General features: G+C 41.0%; 1 protein-coding gene across 4 annotated transcripts in view; it reads right to left on the bottom strand.

The window, feature by feature from the left end:
- Positions 1-23,674, bottom strand: part of r3hcc1l (R3H domain and coiled-coil containing 1-like) — a 172,024-nt gene that overhangs the window by 72,099 nt on the left and 76,251 nt on the right. For 2 of the 4 annotated variants that reach the window (XM_072557146.1, XM_072557147.1), the window contains exon 2: positions 8,803-8,994. The exons of the other annotated variants lie outside the window; for them this stretch is intronic. The gene's annotated coding sequence lies outside the window, so the exon portion shown is untranslated. The remainder of the gene's footprint in view (positions 1-8,802; positions 8,995-23,674) is intronic. 4 annotated transcript variants of the gene reach the window in all.

Genomic DNA, 23,674 nt, shown 5'->3' on the forward strand with positions numbered 1-23,674 from the left:
ATAGCCCAAACCTTGCAATCGAGGCAACATCCCTGTAAATCTTTTCCAAACCCTTTCAAGTTTCACAACATCCTTCAACAGCAGGGAACGCAGAATTGCACACAGTATTCCAACAGTGGCCTAACCAATATCTTGCACAGCCTCAACATAATCTCCCAAGTTCTACACTCAATGCAGTGACCAAGAAAGGCAAGCATACTAAACGCCTTCTTCACTATCCTGTCTACCTGCAACTCTACTTTCAAAGAACTATGAACTTGCACTCCAAGGCCTCTTTCTACAGCAACACTTCCTTACATTTGGTCCATATCCCTCCAAATCTTTCCTATTCATGTCCATATCGAAATATATTTTAAATGGTCTAACTGGACAGAACTAGCATTAATAAATTGTAGCTTAATATAGTCACTTGTAAATGACAACGGATTAAGAAATATAAACTTCTAACTTTGTATTACTACTCAGGGAAGAAAAATATAACTATATTTTCATTTTTAAAACAGTATTGAGTTATTGAAGATTTTGATATATGTGGGACTGCACTTCTATCATTTTTCTCTCCCCAGGCACTACATTTTGGGGCCTCTCCCCATGCACTTTCAACTTCGTCCTTGACTCCTTTTTTTTTGACAGTTTTCAATATATTGTTTAGTATACCAGATAATTTTGCTCAAGTTCAACTCCGATCTATAACATGCCTTAGGCCAATTTGCTACAAGTGCTGCATGATTGGAAGATGATATTGCTGAAGTTATTATAAACCCACACAGGGAACATGAGAGCAATGATCAAGACAACAGTTCCCTGTCTCATCTCCTGATCTCCACTGGCTACAACTGCTTCACGGGGATTTAAGACATTTTTTGCACTGCAAAAATGTCCTTCTACTATGTGGAATGCTCTATCTGCACTAAAACATGCAACAGCCTTTTTGAAGAAAACACTGTCAGGACTTTTTAGATAATTCAAAGAGTTAAACACTTTTTAAAACCTTATTTATTTTTAGCCATTTTACACTTTGTAGAGAAAGCAAAAGTAGTTCTTAAATTCTTTATAATATGCAATGTTTGAACACTGCTTTCCTAGCCTTGCAAGTTCCTCTTGCCTGATGGATTCAAAATATCTATTGTCTTTCTCCTTCATAATTTTTCTAATCTCATTCAAATTTGAAATGGACAGTATTCCCCTGCCATTTATATCCTTTCCTTTTAATCCTGCAGCTATGGTGAAATTAAGCTTTAAAGCAACATTGCATGATGTTATTACCTGCTTGGATTTCAGGAATGAACAATGTTGAGAGGCTGGAGTGAGATGTTTCATAATATGCACTCAAATGCCTTTACTAAATCAAAAGAGAAACACAAGGAAAACAAATTTGGAAAAATACTAGTTTTTGAAAGTAAGTTCATGGGGGATGCAGACATCCATTATGGTCCATCTTTAACTACCTTTGAGGTGATGGTGATTAGTCACCTCCTTGAACTGTCACAGGCCATGTGATGTAGGTACATCAACAATGCTATTTTGTGTAAGTGTGCATGTCTCTCTGGTGGAAATGGGAGGACAATAACAAAAAGGAAGCAGATTAATTTCCAAGTCAGGATGATGAGAGACCTGGATAAAACTTGCAATTGATAGTCTTCTCACGCATATGCTGCCTTTATCCTTCTCGATGGCACAGATGGAAGGGGCTGTCAAGGAGCATCTGCTAGCAAGTTGCTGCGGCACAACTTGAAAATAATGCACTCTGATGTAAAGGTGTAACACTGGAAAAAGGAAAGTGTCTGTCAAACAGGTTGTTAGGTGCTAGATGATGTCAAGCTCAAGCTTCAAGTATTTTTGGAGTCAGACTCATTCAGTTAAATGGGGAGCATTGTTGACTTGGACCTTGTAAAGGTCAAGTTCCATCCTCCAACCCACTTTTATAGCCATGGTACAAACCTGGCTAGTCCAGTTATATTTCTGACCAAGCGACCTCATGACTGTTGATAGTGTGGAATGCAGTGATGGTAATGCCATTGAACATCAAGAGGATGAACAGATTCTCTCTTGTTGGAGATGGATCATTGTCTAGTATGTGCGATACAAATGTTACTTGCTGTTTATTAGTTTCAGGTGGGCACAGACTACTTCGCTATTTGAAGAATTGCGTACTTAACCTACAGTACAATCATTTGTAAACAGCCCCACCAATGGAACTCTACATAATAGTAAAACATAATTGTAACTTAGATGGTGACAAAAATAAGGTGGAGAAACCCAGCAGGTCTGGCAACATTTGTGGAGAGAGAAACGGGGTTCATTTTCAGAGTCCAATATGATGCTTTGTTTGAAAATTGTAGACAGGAAGGATAGTGGGAAGCATCATCATACTGGACTCAAAATTTATTCTGTCTCTCTTCCAATAGATTTTTCCAGACCTGAGGTTCTCCAGCACTTTTTGGTTTTATTTCAAATCTCCAGCATCTGCGGTAATTTATTTTTGTTGAATGGCAGTATGATGTAGCCACGAATAGCCCAGATCATTATGTTTCTAGCTCAGTATTAGGAAGCAGATCAATGCTTGGGTTGTAAGGCAAATCCTTTGGGCCACAGCTTGCACTGCAGTCTTGGTTCAAATTAATTTATATTTGTTTTACTGCTTTCTTTTTCAAAAACAAATCTCAAACGAACTGCATATGCTTTGTGAAATTCTGTAAGTGAGAATCACACAAAGTTGGAAAGAGGTTTTGATTGCTCACAAAAAGCAGACTGTGTCCTGGATCCAAATACAGATGTGAAATGCTGGCGTGGAAATGCTTTATTCAACTTCAGCATAGGTTTAGGTTATGAAGAGTGTGATGGAGTGATGCAAATTCAATTCCTTAACTGGTTTTCACACATTTGCTTCTTAATTAATTTACCATTTGTCTGAGTCACAGACCTGATGGATCGCCCAATTCAAGTTTTACATGACTTTCTTGACTCAAAGTCAATGAATGTACCATCAGAAATACCTCTCCACTCAGCATTTGTTTCTCATTAATTTTTTCCACTTTTAAAAGGTTTTTGAAGTGTCATATTAGTTTAACTCTCTCATGTTGAATCAGAAGAGAGCAAGTAGATGAAAGCAGACATTTTAGAGTGGGTACTATGTGATTAGAGATTCCACCTTTCCAATGAGATCTTACACTAAGGAGCTAAATGCCTCTTGAAGAGTACAGAAAATATTCCATGTTTCAAAGGAATAGGGAATTCTGTAGGGATCATGGACAAAACTCCACTCTTCAATCAACATCACTAAAAACAGACCAAAAGGTTTTCAAATCTCAGTTGTTGTTCATGAATTCTAGCTATGTGCAAAATGGTTGCCACATTTATGCACAGAAATGGAAATGATACAACTAATTAATTACTTCTTAAAGTAAGTTGCTTTGGGGCATCAAGATTACATGAAAGAATTTACATAATTATTTTCATAATCTCAAAATGTCCGATCAAATACTTCCAAAGGTTCATCACTGCTGCAATGTCGGAAATATGGCTGACAAAGCACGTGTCTGTGAATCCTCTAGTCTACGAACACTTACTGATCATTATTGTCCAGGTGACAGAACCCTCAGTTACCCCCTCTCAAGCCATTTTAGATGGCTTGATAGGCTCTGACAACACAAGAAATGAAACAGGTCTTGTCTTTATCTCTGTTCTTTCCAAGTGTATAATACACAGTAGCACGATCTCTGTGCTATCCCAAGAAACCTACTTCAACACAAGGATATGCTTGAAGGTTGCCAAAGACAGAATGCTATTTTATTTGGACAGGATCTTGTTAATTTCTTTACACGAGTTTGCAGTGCATTTTGAATGCAAACAATAAATATGGGTTGATCCAATTCCACTGTAATTAAGTTTTTACTTAATCTGCTTTTTAGCTGTTCATCCCTATGGCAACCTCGAGTCATAGAATCTACAATGTGAAAATAAGCCATTTGGCTCAACAAGTCAAAACTGACTCTCTGAGGAGTATCCCACTCAAACCCATTCCCCTATCCTATTGCTTTACATTTCTCATGACTAATGTATCTAACCTACATATCTCTCAACAGTATGGGCAATTTAGCATGGTCAATTCACCTAACCTACACATCTTTGATCTATGGGAGGAAACCTGAGCACCCTGAGGAAACTCATGCAGACATGGAAAGAATGTGCAAACTTCACACAGACACTCGCCAGAGGGTGGAATCAAACCCAGGTCCCTGGCGCTGAGAGGCAGCAGTGCTAACCACTGAGCTGCTCATTAAGTTCTAGCTCCACCCGCTGATGTTGTGGGATTTGAACCCAGGTCCCCAGTATATTAGACTAACAGCCCAGTGATAATACTACTAGGTCATCACTCCTCACTTAGAAATTTCTGTGAAGATAATCCAATTAACCCTTTCAGAATATTCCTCCACTTGGTTTGATTTTAAAGAATCATATGAAATAAGATGCAAGGCTTTCCCAACATATTATTACACTCTCAATTTTATACACCCATTTAAATCCACTCAACCTCCTCTGATCTGAAGAAAACCACCCCAACCTATTCTAAACTTCATCATAGCTGTACTTCTCCATTCTTCAGTAATACCTTTATCTTTGGTGCTTTTCTAAAATATTAAATTTGCATGTTGGGAGTTGCTGGTCATGTCCGTATTTATTGTCCATCCCTAATTGCTCAGAGGGCAGTTAAGGATTAACTGTATTGTTCTGGAGTCATATAAAAGTCTGATGAGGTAAGAGTGGCACATTCGTTCCCTAAAAAGAATTAGTGAACCAGATGAATTTTAGATTAGATTCCCTACAGTGCGGAAACAGGCCCTTCGGACCAACAAGTCCACACTGACCCTCCAAAGAGCAACCCACCCAGACCCATTCCCCTACATTCACCCCTGACTAATGCACCTAACATTATGGGCAATTTAGCATGGCCAATTCACCTAACCTGCACATCTTTGGACTGTGGGAGGAAACAGAAGCATCCAGAGGAACCCCCCGCACACAAACACAGGAAGAATACGCAAATTCCACACAGACAGCTGCCCAAGGCAGGAATTGAACCCGGGTCCCTGGCGCTGTGAGGCAGCAGTGCTAACCACTGAGCCACCGTGCCACCAACAACCTTCAGTGGTTACATGGTGACCATTAGGATTTTTTAAAATTCCAGAATTTTATTGAATTCATATTTCACCAACTGCCATGGTGCAATTTGAACCCATGTGTCTAGAACATGAGTCTGGGGTTCTGAATTACTAATCTAATGACATTACTACTACGTCAATGCCTCCACATCCATCACGCGATCATCTCCTTCCTGTAATGTGGCGACTGGAAACAGAACTGTACACAGTACTCTAGTTGCAGTCTAACTATTGTGTTACACAGTTAAGGGACAACCATCCTTTTCTGCACTCTAGGCCTCAACTAATAAAGGAAATTATTTCATCTGCCTTTTTGAACATCTTACCTATCTGCGAACATACACTTGAAGATCTTTGTCCCTTTAAAACCCCTTAAAATGCTATAATTTATTGCGCATGCACTTGCCTTGTGCATGCTCTTCCCAAATACATTATCTTAAATTTCTCTAGGTTGAGTACCATTTACCATTTTTCCATCCAGATGACAAGACCATAGATGTCTTTCTCCAGTGTACAGCATTTTTCATCACCATCAACTACACAGCCAATTTTCAGATCATCTGCAAACCCCTTAATCATGCCTCCTACATTTAAATCTAAATCATTGATATATACTAAAACAGCAAAGAACTAATTTTTCTGATTTATTATGGTCCCTATGTATCTAGTACATTGAAAAGTTTTGTTTTGCTTGCAGTACAGACAGATCATACTATATAAAGCACATTAGGGTAATGGAACAGAGCAAAGAATACAACGTTACAGCTGCAGAAAAGGTGCACAGAGTGAGATCAATATGAATTTCAAAACTTGAGAGGTCCATTAAGAAGGGGATGTACTGCGCTGTTATGTTCGAAGTCTAATAATAGTGGGGAAGAAGCTGCTCTTGAATCTGTTGGTGCTTGAACACAAATACTCCACATCCATTTTGCTTCTAGCTAGAGAAAAGTTTGGATCCAACCTGTAACTTTTCCTTGGATTCCCAGAGCTTTTACTTTTCTGACTAGTTGATGCCAAAATCCTTGCTAAACCTTACACGGATTACACAAAATGCTCTACTCTTATCAATACTCCTTGTTAACTCCTCAAACAAAAATCAGGTTAATCCAACAAAATCTCCCCTGAACAAATCCATACTGACTGGTCTTTATAAAATAATTTGGCAAGGAATGGATTGATCCTGAGAAATGTTTCTAGTAATCTTCTCACCACCAAAGTTTGGCCAACTTGTACTTATGTTATCCAGCACTTTTAAACAAAGGTACAGCTTCAGTTTTCCTCCCGTGTCTGTAGCCAGGTAAGATTGAAAAATGATAGTCAAAGTTTCTGCTATTTCTTCCTTTGCATCCCTGAAAAGCTTGCGCTAGATTTCATCTGGGCCACTTTCAGCAATGCTAGCCAGCTTAATATTTTCTCCCTCACTATGTCTACCTTTTACAATATTTAACTTTCCACCCTCTTATCTATTGTGTTGCCTTGTCGTTTTTTTTGAGAGAACAAGCGCAAAGCAATCCTGCTCACATCATCAACCTCAAAATAAGAGATATATTTTCATGGCTAATTAGCCCTGCCCTTGCATTACTTATTTACTTGCTCTTTGGGTATTTATGGAAACCTTCTAAATTTACTCTCCAATATTTTTCATGCCCCCTTTTCACTTGTCTAATTTTTTCTGTTGAAATTTCAACCTTGCCCTTTACACAATCCTATAGGTTTTTTTTTAAACAGAGTTTTTGACTTCTAACCTAAGCTTATGTTTTGCCTCATCTTACATGTCCTTTTTAATGTCTAGATTTGGGAGAAAAACACACTCTTTCATGAGCAGCAATGGATCTTTGTGGCCCTGAAGCAGCAGCCAGTGCCTCAATTTTGTGTATTATTTGAAAGTCCTAATTTCTGATACTCCTAATACTGGAATGTGAATGCCAGTTGATATTTCATGCTCAGATCCTTGCCATAGAAATTGAAGCCAGAATCTTCTGACTTGGATAAGAATGTGCTCAGTGCCTGATAATGTAAAAGGCATGGCATACATCTCTTTCCATTAAATAAATCCAAATGAACTTCGCTTTCTTCTCTGTAAATATTGCACACTGCAAGCAGCACAAAAAAAATCCAATTCCTGCTCAGATTTTCACTGCCCGTCATGTTTGAGGAGGGGGAATGATAGAGGGGTCAAGAACAGTATCTCTGCTTTTTAAAAGAATTTTGTCTCCAAGTCTTTGGAAGTACCTCAGTTATACTTCAAGTGATAGTCCAGACACCTAACAGCAAGCTCAATCAACAAGCAGCAGCACTGCAGCCAGACATGAGCCTGAGCCCGACCCTGACTTCAGTTGAAAGCCACAAACTCATTTTCTTCTTAGCAGTGATGAGGACAGGAACAATGGGTGAAATTCCCCCTCTTAACATACTACAGACAGCAAGTCAAATCTGTGCGCCTGGGTAACACTGTAGATTATGCAATCAGTGATGGGAATGCCTGAAGCCTACTTCCAATCCACCTGCTCCAAACTTATCACAAGCATAGTCATGGCTGCAAAGCTGCGTTCTCAGCATTTTTGGAACAGTATCTGGGACTGTTCGGAAACCACACATTTTTAGAACATCGACTGACTGGTTGATGTGTATTTCCAATTTCAGACTTCAGATTATGAGGACCAAAGGATCAGAGTACAACTGCCATTGAAGTATTATGTTTAGCAAACACACCTAGGGTCAAGTCGCCATCTCCCTCAACACCTTTTATGTTGCAAGAACATTTGGCTTTTAATGTTTGCCTGTGCAATTTAGCATTGGCATCACACTACTTCCTTATGCAGGCAAACATGGCAATACACGATCTTTTATAAGTAGTTCAACTGCTCCTCACTTTCTAATGTGGCCAATTAGACACATTCTTATTATAGGAAAGATGTGGATGCTTTGGAGAGGGTTCAGAGGAGGTTTACCAGGATGATGCCTGGACTGGAGGGCTTATCTTATGAAGAGAGGTTGACTGAGCTCGGACTTTTTTCATTGGGGAAAAGGAGGAGGAGAGGGAACCTAATTGAGTATGCAAGATAATGAGAGGCATAGATAGAGTCGTTAGCCAGAGACTATTTCCCAGGGTAGAAATGACTAACACGAGGGGTCATAGTTTTAAGCTGGTTGGAGGAAAGTACAAAGGAGATGTCAGAGGCGGGTTCTTTACACAGAGAGTCAGCACAACATCGTGGGCTTAAGGGCCTGTTCTGTGCTGTACTGTTCTATGTTCTTCCTTCATTACAGGGAGTGCAATTGCTCCTTTTTTTCTGCAATTTACTTCCTTTAAATGCTTTTCTTGTCAGCACCAATTCTTTGCCATTTAGTTGGAACAAGTTAAATATCCACATACCTTTACTGTAATTAGTTTAATGGTTGCCAAGATTTGGAATTATTAAATCACGTAAGCTTGATTATTAAATCAGATACCACCATTTGATAACGGATTACTTTTGATTCTGTTCAGGTTGACAGTGATTTTATAGAGTTCTCAACATGACTGATACCACAGTTGCACAAGCCAAATTCCCAAATAGAATAAAGAATTAAAGATAGAAATCCTGACTCCTTTATACTAAACACATTCTCTAATGAAGCATTAATACCTTTTACTTACATAATTCCTTTAACAAAGCACTCCAGTGAAGGATTAGCAAATAAAGCTCCACAAAAGGAGATATTAGGGAATCTCACAGATAGGGTCTGAAGGAGTGCTTCAAAGATATGGGAGAGGTGTCGCCCTGTTCCCCCTTCAGTCAAAACAAAACGCTTGGAGACATAGTATAGTTTCCTTCTTTTATTTCAGGCCCTGGAGAGAGAGAGACAGAGAGAGAGAGACAGAGAGAGAGAGACAGAGAGAGAGAGACAGAGAGAGAGAGACAGAGAGAGAGAGACAGAGAGAACGATTGCCCATGTGCACAGAGACACGAGTTCATGGTCTTCTCTCAAACATCATCTTAATGAATTATATAGTCATTTTACAGGAGGAGCATCCAGATAAGGCAACATGCATATTATTAAGGTGACCGTTACAATCAATGAGTATCGAAAGCAGAGGCCAAGCCCTTTACTGTTATATAATAGGTGCTAACTTTGTGAACTGGACCCATACAATGGATACTTTTCCCCTTGTTAGCTGACCTTGCATGCCGAATGCTTTCAATATTGTTAAATGGCCCTACATAATGACTGCTTTTCTATCTTGTTAACCCATTACCCTTGCCTCCAGCACCCCACTGTTAAATGTAAGTTGTTATCTGATCTGAGTCGTGCTCAGCTGAACCTCTTGTTTCACAAAACTCAGAACTTAACTTTTCCCTGCCTGCTTATACCCTAAACACATTCTAATTCCCTCCTTTTATCATTTCATGATAACCAATGGCACTACCAGCTTTCATAAGACTCTGAAAGCCAGTATTTTAAGCAAGTTACTGATACACAGCATACAATGATTATAACAAAAAGTACTAGTCCGTTACAGTAATCAAAATTTGAAGAATCCTCCCATTTATAAAAAACACCAGTAAAGTTCTTAAATCCACAGTCTTTAGTGACCACCCCAGCCTCTCCAAGTCAAGTGAAAATAAGTAGTTATCCAAAGTCGCCTTCAGTAAAGTCCAATCTGAAAACTAAATTCAGTCTACCCGTGTGCATCACTCCTTGGTGAAATCTGAATTCTTGGATAAGGGCAGTTAAATGCTTCACAAAACAAACGAGACTTCTGTCCTTGCAGAGATTCTTCACATGGAGGATACCAGCACACCTGAGCTGGCAGTGCAGCAGAGGCTAGGTGAATGCAGCATTCTTTGCTGCTTCTGCTCCCACTTTGCTGTTAAATGTAACAAAGCCAACTGGATGTTCTGATGTTAGCTTGATCAGTGAACCCTCATATCCCTTAAATGATCAAAAGACAAGGTAAAGCTCACATCGTTTAATGTCTGTAGGAAGGCCACTGACAAAAAGTGTACAGATCTTCTCTTCACCTGTTTATTTCTTCATTTTTCATGCTCATGACTGAGGAGCTGATTGAATCATTGGATCAGGTTGTGGAAGGGTGGGCAGTGGTCCGAAGGTATGCTTTACCTGTGAATGGGGAAACTCTAGAGACTATGTTAGCTGCTGAAAGTATCTTTGCATTTCTTCTCTCATTCCTTCCCTGCCAGGGGTGGTATCATTATGAAGACAGTCACAGATTTAACTACATTAAATTGTCTGCCTCATTCAACATTCAATAAATTCTTGAAGTCTGTTACTCTGTTTACTATTTATGACATCAAGTTTTATACAATCCATAAACTTCTAAATTGTAACTCCTAAACAATTCAATCATTTATAAACAGCAATCAATGATTCTAAAATCAAACCCTCAGGGGACCTCATTCAGGTTAGTCAAAAATTATTTTCATTTAACAAACTGATGCTTGGCTAATGTGAAAGCTGTTAGGAAAAGTATTTCAAAAGTCTGTATCAGCAAGAAAACAACAAAATGTTTCCTGTGCTTTAGCAACTGAAGAGGCAGTTTCAGTTCAGATTTAAATCTCAAATATTCATAGGAAACAAATGCTGAATATTTTAAAATATGTTCTCCACATGAAACTTCTCAAATAAAATGGTCAAAATTACAATGAAAATTTTGGTAGAGATCAACGTTCTTTGAATGAGCAATATGAAAGGGGCCAAAGATGTCTTAACAATAATTAACAGAATTTAAATAGCTCAGCCTCAAGCTCTGATATTCTCTAGAAAACCTTAACAAACATCAAGCTGCTGCATTGCACTCTTCTTTTTGTAAACGCTCTGCACAGCAGCAGCAAAGGTCTTTTAATACAATGCTCACATCTGGCTACAGCATGACCACTGACCCAACTGTTGTTTTATATTAAACAGGCATTTCAAACAAATCAGGGGCTCAATTGTTTTAAGATTATAAGTTTGATAATTTTAAGGAGGATATAATGTTATACAATTTCAATGTAAAAACCAAATTTACCCCACTACACAGCCCACAAAACATACTGAATTGAGATCCTGATTCAAACAAGGCAAAACAGTTACTTACAAGGATTTTTTGAACCAGTATTTTAACAAACCTGAATTTTTAAACATCAAACACTCTCAGCATGGCACAGTTTACATTGAAACTTTCCTTTGTCAACCCAAGTAATAGCACAACCTTAATTTCAATGTTTTCTGTTCTTTTTTGCATCCTCTCACTGAAATTACACTTATGAAAAGAGAAGCCCTTGCAGCAGACCACATGGCACGACAATCCAAGCCACTCTTCCCCCAAAACAAAGACTCACTGAGCCTCAAATTTTGCCACGAGGGGACTTTAACCCCTTTTTCACTTTAGTCCTCACGGGGGCTTGAATCCCACAAACACAGAGAACCCGAACCTCAATTGAACACAAAGCTCGAACCCCAATTAAAGACAGAAAACTCTAATCACAATTAAACACAGAGCTCGAAGCTCACTTAAATATAGAAAGCTTGAACCTCAGCACAGTGCGGAGGACTTGAATCTCAGATCAACCCAGTCAGTAGACTCTAACCCCAGCACCACGCAGTGGACTCGAACATCAACCAAAGCCACCCCAGTGGACTTGAACCCCAATACTGCGCAGATGACTCGAACCTCAATCACACCCCCCAAGGGGACTCAAACACCGCGCAGAGGACTTGAATCTTGCCTGCCAATGCACTTGCAAAACTGTCTCTCTCGACGGAACCAATTATTGTTCGAGGAATCCATAGGATAGAGATTGATTGAATGAGGAGACCGTCTCTGGCACACAGGAAAATCGAGAGGGACCAAGGTTCAAAATCTTACCTGGACACCGATGCTCTGGCAGCTATTGACACCATACGATCATAACTATCCATTTAGATCCTGCCAACTATGCCAATAATGTCGTCCCATTCCAACTTCAGTCAAAGCAAAACGCTCAAGGACGCAATGAAGTTTATTCCAGGCCCTGGAAAGAGAACGATTGCCCATGTCCACAGAGGTATGAGGTCCTGGTTCTCTCTCGAACAACAGCTTCTCAATGAATTATATAGTTATTTTATAGGAGGAGCATCCAGGTAAGGCAACATACACATTAATAAGGTGACGGTTACAATTAACGAGTATCAATAGCAGAGGCCGAGCCCTTTAATGTTATACAAAAGGTGTTCTTAACTTTGTTGGCTGGACTCATGCAATGGATACTTTCCCCTTGTTAGTTGACCTTGCATACTGAATGCTTTCAATATTGTTAAATGGCTCTAATAATGACTACTTTACCACCTTGTTAACCCATTATCCTTGCCTGCAGCACCCCATCATTAACTGTAAGTTCTCATCTGATCTGAGTCATGCTCACCAGAACTTCTTGTTTCACACAACTCAGAACTTAACTCTTTCCCTGCCTGCTTATACCCTTTGCACATTCTCAGAGGCAGGCAGGTTGAGGGAAGGAATTCCAAAACTCAGGGCCGAGGTAGCTGAAGACATGACGGGCAACACTGCATTTACATAATTCCTTTAACAAAGCACTGCAGTGAAGGATTAACAAATAAAGCTCCACAAAAGGAGATATTAGGGCAACTCAGAGATAGGTTCCGAAGGAGCGTCACAAAGATATGGGAGAGGCAGGCAGGTTTAGAGAAGGAATTCCAAAGCGTGGGTCGAGATAGCTGAAGACTTAACAGGCAACACTTGAGTGATGAAAATTTGCAATGTACAAGGAGCCAGAATTAAATCTATAACTAGTTAACAGATCAGCCATTACAACAGATGAATAACAATTGGTCTCATCATCCCTGAACTAAGAAAGGAATTGAAACCAAACTGAACAAATTAAGCAGGGCCGTCACTCTTGATTAGTATCAATGCTATTGGCTTCACATATGAACAGCACATGTTGGCACTTAATGTCCACATTCTAAAAGGTACAGACTGAAGGGCTCTTGCAGCACAATGGTAATGTCCCTACCTTTGGGCTGTGGAGGCCTGGATTACAGTTACATCTGCTCCAAAGCTATGTCATAACATGTCTGGGCAGGTTGACTTAAAAACAAAAATGTTACCAGAACGTTGCCAACTCTTGTGGAAACAAATCCCAAGAGGAGTTCCCTCATCCAGGAGACGGATGGCAGACTTGCATCTCAGCCAGAACACTGCTGTGCTCCCGATTCTCTCAAAATGTTTATAAGGTCAACAAGATACTTTTTCAGAGTGGTGTTTCAATTAAATTTTGGCACTGTATTCTCACACTGCAATGACCTAATGTATCTTCACTGTTCCCTAAACCAACGTTAAACAGTACACTCGAGATGAGCATGAGTCAAATGTCAGGCTATCAAACACATGGCCTGCGGATGCAATCCAATCCTCCAATATAACTTTTCAATGTTTAAAGCTTAGGCTCATTGGTGGCAGTTACATGCAGCAACTGATTCTACGATCGGCTTCCTTGCTGTAACTACTGTAATGAAGGAAATACATTTCTACACTAATCTGGGTGAAGCTTTCACTAATTATTTAGGATCAAATCAATTCAGAAGTTACAACAAAAATAAAACAGACATGACAAGAAATTTTCAAGTTTATTAATGAGTTTGATGCAGATAAATAGACTTGGCCCCAACCTGACCAATCTGACACAGATGTAGTTATTTATTCATGTTGCGGTTATTTATTCCTCACAAAGACATTTTGCGTATCATTCTCCGGTCATGGGCATTAATGGCAAGGCCACCATTTATTGTCATTCTGTAATTTCCTTTGAAGAATGGTGCACCACCTTCTTGAATTGCTGCAAGGTTAGATACAACTGAATGGCTTGCTGGATCATTTAAAAAGGGCAATGCTGTGCCTCTGGAGTCAAACAAGCCAGACCAGATCGATGTTCTTCTTAAACGGATATCTGTGAATCTAGTAGTTTCACTGTCACCATTAACGACGTTACATTTTATTCCAGACATGTAATCAACTGCCATGCTGGGATTTGAGCTCACTTATTTTTGTCATCAATCCAGTCCCTGGATTATAAGTCCAGTAACAAACCACTGTGCCACCATGCCAATGTAAAACAAAGACATTAAGGATTTCCCTTTATCTTCAAGAATTCTAATTCTGTGTGTACCTGTTGACAACCTGCTACTGTGCTGTAGCAGTGGGAATGGAAAGTATAATATCACATCTCTACACCTTTATTACATTTTCAATAGCAGTTCCATCACCCTTGTAGTTTAACAGTTAAATCTATGTCTGAAAAGAAACTGTCAAACTTAAGAAAGCAGCATTTGACAAAAGATTTAAGGGAGTTAAAAGCTTCACTGTTAGTTTAAGACTCTAGTAACATCTGACTGAATTACTACAATACAACTCTGATGGCCATCAGTTATCCTCAATTGCCCTATATTTAGTAATGACTGCTTTAAAAGACAGGCTGAATCCTCCTGCTTTTATTCTCTAACCTCCTTTTGAATGACTTTCATAGTTCCATTTCAACAAGTGCACATGCTGGGGGGTCAGAAATGAGGGGTTTTAATCAGCTTTCAACAAAAAAATCAACGTTGTCTTTTGGTACTGAACCGCCAGGATTTAACTTGTCTTATTTTGAGTGTATAAAGGTGATGGAGGGATATTTTGACTGAGGTTCTTAAAATGGTGAATGAATTAATAGGATGAACATGGAGGAGCTATTTCTTCCAATGAGTCCAAAGCAAAGGGGTTAGAGTCTGAAAACTAGATGCAGGCCACTTAGAAAGGTAATCAGGGATAGCATTTTCAAAGCATACTGAAAATCTAGGATCTCTGCCCAAAAGCAATGGGCACTGGGTCGTTTGGAGTGTAGTGGAAATTAAATAAGATTTTATATTTTAAAAAGGTGGTACAACAGGATTAAGCTGACACCTTACTAGCCAGTAATAAGGCATATTTTAGCAGGCATGACCTTGAATGAACTAAGGTTCCATGTCAGGAGAAATGGCTGGAGAGGAACCTTGGGTACCCTAAGACCTGGATTAGCCTTGACAGCAGACTATAAAGTATATGATGATGCTTGTGAACATATGATGCTAGGATAGTAGAAAGACCTAGAACAAAAGGTTTCTGTTTATTATACAAGACGTGAACACAAACAATGTAAATTGTACATATAAAGTGCTGGGGTATAAAGATTCATGAATTTCTTAATGTAAGAGACAAACAGGGGACAGAGATGGAACAGAATTTTAGTTAGCCATTCTAAGACAGAGGTTGTTAAAAAAGTTAACGTACGAATGCTCCTGTGGCCTGTATAAATAGAATTAACCACAATCAAAGCTTTCAAGGCTCAAGCCCATCTGGTCAAGATCCCATTGTAATTGGAGGTAAACTTCTTCCCTGTCGACTACACCTCCAATTTTGGTGTCATCTGCAAACTTACTAACTACCTCTTATACTCACATCCAAATCATTTATGTAAATGACAAAAAGTAGAGGGCCCAGCACCGATCCTTGTGGCACTCTACTGGTCACAGGCCTCCAGTCTGAAAAACAACCCTCCACCACCACCCTCTCTCTTCTACCTTTGAGCCAGTTCTGTATCCAAATGGCTAGTTCTCCCTATATTTCGTGAGATCTAACCTTGCTAACCAAGGGGGAAACCTTGCCGAATGCCTTACTGAAGTCCATATAGATCACATTTACCGATCTGCCCTCAACAATGCTCTTTGTTACTTCTTCAAAAAATTCAATAAAGTTTGAGAGACATGATTTCCCATGCACAAAGCCATGTTGACTATCCCTAATCAGTCCTTGCCTTTCCAAATACATGTACATCCTGTCCCTCAGGATTCCCTCCAACAACTTGCTCACCACCGAGGTCAGGCTCACTGGTCTATAGTTCCCTGGCTTGTCTTTACTACCCTTCTTAAACAGTGACATTAGCCAACCTCCAGTCTTCCGGCACCTCGATTCAGACTATCAATGATACAAATATCACAGCAAGAGGCCCAGCAATCACACCTCTAGCTTCTCACAGAGTTCTGAGGTACATCTGATCAGGTCATAGGGAATTATCCATCTTTACACATTTCAAGACATCCAGCACTTCCTCCTCTGTAATATGGGCATTTTGCAAGGTGTCACCATCTATTTCCCTAGAGTATATATTTTCCATAGCCTTTTCCACAGTAAATACTGATGCAAAATACTTGTTTAGTATTGCCCCCATTTTCTGTGGCTCCACACAAAGGCCGCCTTGCTGATCTTTGAGGGGCCCTATTCTCTCCCTAGTTACCCTTTTGTCCTTAATATATTTGTAAAAACCCTTTGGATTCTCCTTAATTCTATTTGCCAAAGCTATCTCATGTTCCCTTTTTGCCCTCCTAATTTCCCTCTTAAGTATACTCCTACTTCCATTATACTCTTCCAAGGATTCACTCGATCTATCCTGTCTATATCTGACATATGCTTCCTCCTTTTTCTAAACCAAACCCTCAATTTCTTTAGTCATCCAGCATTCCCTATACCTACCAGTCTTCCCTTTCACCCTGACAGGAATATACTTTCTCTGGATTCTTGTTATCTCATTTCTGAGGGCTTCCCATTTTCTAGTCGTCCATTTACCTGCAAACATCTGCCCCCAATCAGCTTTTGAAAGTTCTTGTCTAATACCGTCAAAATTGGCCTTTCTCCAATTTAGAACTTCAACTTTTAGATCTGGTCTATCCTTTTCCATCACTATTTTAAATCTAATAGAATTATCGTTTCTGACCCCAAAGTGCTCCCCCACTGACACCTCAGTCACCTGCCCTGCCTTATTACCCAAGAGTTTTGCACCTTCTCTCGTAGGCATATCCACATACTGAATACCAAGAGATATAGTATTAAAGAATTGAGGCATGGATTAACCATGATCTATTTAAATGGTGGAGTAACTTTAAGGGGCTGAACACTTACTCCTGCTATTGTGCTTCTAGAATCTGGTATTAAATAATTATAGCAAATGACACAACATTGAACTAGTAGCTAACTCAAATACACATCTGGTACTTCACACGAGCAAACATCACAATTCTGATGAAAGCTCTTGCCTGAAGCATGAATCTTTTTCTTTCAGACACCAATGTGGTTTTCCAATTTCATGCATCCAGCTTTTGAATTTAATTCTATTTGCTCTCATCAATACTTTGTTATGGTGAAGGAATGCAACAGACAAGCAAAGGAGAAGCTGAGCCAAGATTCATAGCAACAAGCATGTGAATTAAGAGGCAAAATGTCTCGAAGAAGCTGTACTTCAAAATTCAAAGAACAGCATGAATTCCTACAGTTATGGCAGCGATTAATAATACAGGATTTTTCATGGGATGGAGGCATCAGACTGCCCTCATTTTCACAGCACAACACGAGAATGCATAGTTTTGTAGCTTTTCTAATTTGGGCAAGATGATATGTTTATCTTGTCACAATAAAATTTGAAATGAATCATAATCCATGCTGGTACTAGATGCTCAATACAGCCAAAAACTGGGCTTCTACACCATCCCCATTTCAGAAGTCCCCAGGAGTACAATTATATTTCAGTTGTGTCAGAAGACAGCATTCAGTTACTCAGGGTTAAAAATCTGGCACGTGCAGAAACAGCAACTGAAGCAATTATGGATGATGAACTGAGAACATCACAAACACATTCACTTTAGCATGCACTGGCTTAAAATTTCTCTATATAGGATATGGATAGCAATGCACTAAACAAATCTGGTGACAGCACTTGTAATGACTTCTGCCCTCTGTCTAAATTAGCAATTCATTTTGCACACCAAAAGCGCTGCATTGAGTTCCCTGTTGCTATTCTATAGCACCCGTATTTCTCCAATACTTGAACTATAACAATGCACCCTATTTTTGTTCAAGGCCCACTGCCATCCAGTTTGGTAACTGAAGAAAACGAATTCTGCTATCCATTTGGTTAAAAGGGCATAGATGCGGTCATGATGACAAGGTCTTTCTCAGTTATGTTGGGATCCTGAGGGTCATTAATGAATATACAGGGTCAGTGAAGGATGCAGGAAGGCCAACTACGGCAGAGTGCCAAGAATACAGCTGACATTTATAAGCTAAACTTCATTATCTTTCTCATGTGAAGACTGCTCATTTCACTGTCACTGAAACCAAACCCTGGAAGCCCTTGGCTGACTGCACTGAGTGCACCGACGACCCCTTCTCCCACCTCCAACACACCCCATCCACCTGGACACCCTATGCTGGCCTCTTACTCGCCCTCAATCTCTTCATAGAACCAAAATCCACAAACCTGACTGCCCCGGCCAACCCATTGTCTCAGCCTGCTCCTGCCCCAAACTCATCTCAACACGGTCCTGTCCCCCTTAGTCCAAGAACTCCCCACCTACGTTTGGGACACCACCCACGCCCTCCACCTCCATGATTTTCGCTTCCCCGGCCCCCAACGCCTTATTTTCACCATGGACATCCAGTCCCTATACACTTCCATCCCCCATCACGAAGGACTCAAAGCTCTCCACTTCTTCCTTTCCCGCCAAACCAACCAGTACCCTTCTAATGACACTCTCCTTCGACTGACTGAACTGGTCCTCACTCTGAACAACTTCTCTTTCCAATCCTCCCACTTCCTCCAAACCAAAGGAGTAGCCATGGGCTCCTGCATGGGCCCCAGCTATGCCTGCCTCTTCGTCGGATATGTGGAACAGTCCATCTTCCGCAGCTATACTGGCACCACCTTTTCCTCCACTACATCATTGATTGTATCGGTGCTACCTCGTGCTCCCACGAGGAGGTTGAACAGTTCATCCACTTTACTAATACCTTCCACCCAGACATCAAATTTACCTAGACCGTTTCAGACTCCTCCCTCCCCTTCCTGGACCTCTCCATTTCTATCTCGGATGACCGACTCGACACGGATGTTTACTATAAACCGGGTGACTCCCACAGCTACCTAAGTTACACCTCCTCCCACCCTGCCCCCTGTAAAAATGCCACCCCATATTCCCAATTCCTTCGCCTTCGCCACATCTGCTCCCAGGAGGAACAATTCCAATACCGAACAACCCAGATGGCCTCCTCCTTCAAAGACCGCAATTTCCCCTCAGATGTGGTTGACGATGCTCTCCACCGCATCTCCTCCACTTCCCGCTCCTCTGCCCTTGATCCCCACCCCTCCAATCGCCACCAGGACTGAACCCCACTGGTCCTCACCTACCACCCCACCAACCTCCAGATACATCGTATCATCCTTCGTCATTTCCGCCACCTCCAAACAGACCCCACCACCAAGGATATATTTCCCTCCCCACCCCTATCAGCGTTCCGGAAAGACCACTCCCTCCGCGACTCCCTTGTCAGATCCACACCCCCCACCAACCCAACCTCCACTCCCGGTACCTTCCCCTGCAACTGCAAGATATGCAAAACTTCCACCCACACCTCCCCCCTCACTTCCCTCCAAGGCCCCAAGGGATCCTTCCATATCCATCAGAAATTCACCTGCACCTCCATACACATCATTTACTGCATCCGCTGCACCCAGTGTGGCCTCCTATACATTGGGGAGACAGGCCGCCTACTTGCGGAATGTTTCAGAGGACAACTCTGGGACACCCGCACCAACCAACCCAACCGCCCCGTGGCTGAACACTTTTTAACTCCCCCTCCCACTCCACCAAGGACATGCAGGTCCTTGGCCGCCTCCATCGCCAGACCATGGCAACACGACGCCTGGAGGAAGAGCGTCTCATCTTCCGCCTAGGAACCCTCCAACCACAAGGGATGAATGCAGATTTCTCCAGTGTCCTCATTTCCCCTCCCCCCCCACCTTTTCTCAGTCCCAACCCTCAGACTCAGCACTGCCTTCTTGACCTGTAATCTTCTTCCCGACCTCTCCGCCCCCACCCTCTCTCCAGCCTATCACCCTCACCTTAGCCTCCTTCCACCTATCGCATTCCCAATGCCCCTCCCCCAAGTCCCTCCTCCATATCTTTTATCTTAGCCTGCTTGGCACACCCTCCTCATTCCTGAAGAAGGGCTTATGCCCGAAACGTCAATTCTCCTGCTCCTTTGATGCTGCCTGACCTGCTGCGCTTTTCCAGCAACACATGTTTATGCCCAGAGTGTACCCATACCAAACAGACTGCAACAGTTTAAGATGTCACCTCACCATTACTTTCGAGGGTAATTAGAGATGAGCAATAGACCCTGGCCTAGTCAGCTATGTCTTCAACAAATAAAAAAATTGTTATTTGTAGCAACATAAAGTCAATATTGATAGTTTAATATGTGAATATAGATGGGTAAAAAGAGCTCCAAAGGTTTCTGCTGTATACACAATTGCATTACACACTTAAATCGCTCAGTGACGATTTGGGATTATTCTATCAGTTTTGAAGAGTCCAAGTCGTACCTACATTTCAACAGGGCAATAAGCTAGATTGAGAAAACTACGCTCAATAGCTTAACATCAGGTCCTGGCAAGTTAGTAGAAGGGAATAGTAAAGGAATCTTGCATGCTGTTGAAAGAACAGGGTCAATTGGAGAACAAAATTTGATTTCTGGAAAAGGTAGGGAGTCAGTTGCACAAACATGCTTGAATTCATTAGAATCATAGAATCCCTACTGTGTGGAAACAGGCCATTTGGCCCAACAAGTCCACACCAATTCTCCAAAGAATAACTCACCCAGACCCATTTGCCCATCCCTATTACTCTACATATACTCCTGACTAATGCACCTAACCCACACATCTCTGAACGCTACAGGCAATTTAGCACGGCCAATTCACCTAACCTGCACATTTTTGGACTGTGGGAGGAAACTGTAGCACCCGGAGGAAACCCACACAGACACAGGGAGAATGAGCAAACTCCACCCAGATAGTCACCCAAGGTAGGAATCGAATCGAGGTCCCTGGAGCTGTGAGGCAGCAGTGCTAACCACTGAGCCACCCTACAGCTCTAGGATTACAAAACTGGAAGTTATGCTCAAGGCCAAGATAATTCTACTAAACTTTCAGAACCTGATGTTTAATGATTTGTGTCCTGAAACTCTTAATACATTTAGAAATCTATTTCATCTTTCAATCACAGGGAAAAAAAACTTTGATTTACCTTTCCTCGGCCAAAGTAAAAGGACCACATACTTTGTCACACTAAACCTCATTTATCCATAGCATTGTCCAATTGTATAATCTGCTTATGTCTTTTTTATCTTTCCTGCTTACTAGCAACTACAATCTAGAATGCAGAAGAATCTAGACATGGGATGGACTGATGTCAGGTAGATGTCTTTTAAGATTAAGAACTGCAAGATTATATGTTTGGGCTGGTCAATTCCAAGTAAAGACCATACAGAGATATTGTTTGGCTTTCGTGGTATGTGGGCAGTGCATTACTGCCAATTTCTTATTGACTATTGACTGCTATCCAGACAATCACATTGCTGTGGGTCTGAAATCACATGTAGGAAAAGGACAATGGAATTCCTGCCCTAAAGGACATGAGTAATCCAGATGAAAATCAATAGTAGTTACATGATCAATTTTCATTCCAGATTTCTAATTTCACCACCAGCTGTGGGGGAATTTGAACACGTGCTCAAAGCATTAGCCTGGTGTTTTGCTGGGGCTGGGTGGTGGGGGGAATCATGTTTCACGAACTTGACAGTTTTTGAAAAAGTAACAAAGAGGATTAATGAGGGCAGAGCCATTGATGTGATCTATATGGACTTCAGAAGGCGTTCAACAAGGTTCCCAATGGGAGACTGGTTAGCAACGTTTGATCTCATGGAACACAGGGAGAAATAGCCATTTGGATACAGAACTGGCTCAGAGGTAGAAGACAGAGGGTGATAGTGGAAGGTGGTTTTTCAGACTGAAGGCTTGTGACCAGTTGAGTGCCACAAGGATTGGTGCTGGTCCACTATTTTTTGACATTTATACAAATGCTTTAGATATGAACATAGGAGGTATAGTTAGTACGCTTGCAGATGACACCAAAATTGGAGGTGCATCGACAGCGAAGAAGGTTACCTCAGATTACAATGGGATCTTGATCAGATGGGCCAATGGGCTGAGAAGTGGCAGATGGAGTTTAATGTAGATAAATGCGAGGTCCTGCATTTTCGGAAAGCAAATCTACCAGGGCTTATACACTTAATGGTAAAGTTCTAGGGAATGTTGCTGAACAAAGACACCTTGGAGTGTAGGTTCATAGCTTCTTGAAACTAGAGTCCCAGGTAGATAGGATAGTGAAGGCAGCTTTTGGTATGCTTTCCTTTATTGGTCACAGCATTGAGTATAGGAGTTAGGAAATCATATTTGACTCTACCGGATGTTGGTTAGGCCACTTTTGGAGTACTCTGTGCAATTCTGGTCTTCTTCCTATTAGAAGGATGTTGTGAAACTTGAAAGGGTTCGGAAAAGGTTTACAAGGATGTTACCAGGGTTGGAGGATTTGAGCTATCGGGAGAGGCTGAACAGGCTGGGGATTCTTTCCCTGGAGCGTCGAAGGCTGAGGGGTGACATCACAGAGGTTTATAGGATCATGAGAAGCATGGATAGGATAAATAGACAAAGTATTTTCCTTGCAGTGGGAGAGACCAGAATTAGAGGGCATAGGTTTAGGGTGACAGGGGAACGATATAAAAGAGACCTAAAGGGCGGCTTTTTCACACAGAGGATGGTGTGTGTATGGAATGAGCTGTCAGATGAAGTTGTGGAGGATGGTACAATTGCATTATTTAAAAGGCATCTGGATGGGTATATAAATAGGAAGGATTTAGAGGGATATGGGCCAAGTGCTGACAAATGGGACTAGATTAGTTTGGGATATCTGGTTGGCATGGATGAGTTGGACTGAAGGCTCTGTTTCCATGCTGGACATCTCTAGACTCCATGGATTGTTAGCTCAGTGACATTACCACGGCACCACTCCCTTCCCACAGAGCTGGCCACTTAAAGCTATAACTGGAAAAACGACCCTCACACAAATTCTGTTTTCTTTCATCTTCACTACAATAAACTTTCCAAGTTAAAAGGGCTTAGGAACTAGTAACTCTCGTTTTGCTTTTCCATATTATACACAATAGCATCCACGTACATCTACACATTTAAAGAATTTTTTTAAATAGCCTAATTTTTCCCAATATAAATCAGGGCATCATTCCCACTGCAGTGACAGGACTAATCAACCAAAACAGTGATAGCTTCTGTTAAAAATCTATTGCAGTAGCTGAGAAACATAAATCGAGATTTTTTTAGATTAATTAAATGCGACAGAAAGGACCTGGGGACTTGGGAGATATGAACCAGTGACGAGACCTTTTATCTGGTAATCAGTATTACTACCCTCCAGAGTTGCTGATACAGGCAAGCATTAAGCTACCTCAACTCACTATTTCAGTGGTAGGAAAATGAGTTTATACTTGTAATTTCAGAAGTTAAATGTTTACATATAAAACAAGGGCTTCTATTACCAATAATTCT

Source organism: Chiloscyllium punctatum, chromosome 38 (genome assembly GCF_047496795.1).
Source record: "Chiloscyllium punctatum isolate Juve2018m chromosome 38, sChiPun1.3, whole genome shotgun sequence".
Taxonomy (NCBI): domain Eukaryota; kingdom Metazoa; phylum Chordata; class Chondrichthyes; order Orectolobiformes; family Hemiscylliidae; genus Chiloscyllium; species Chiloscyllium punctatum.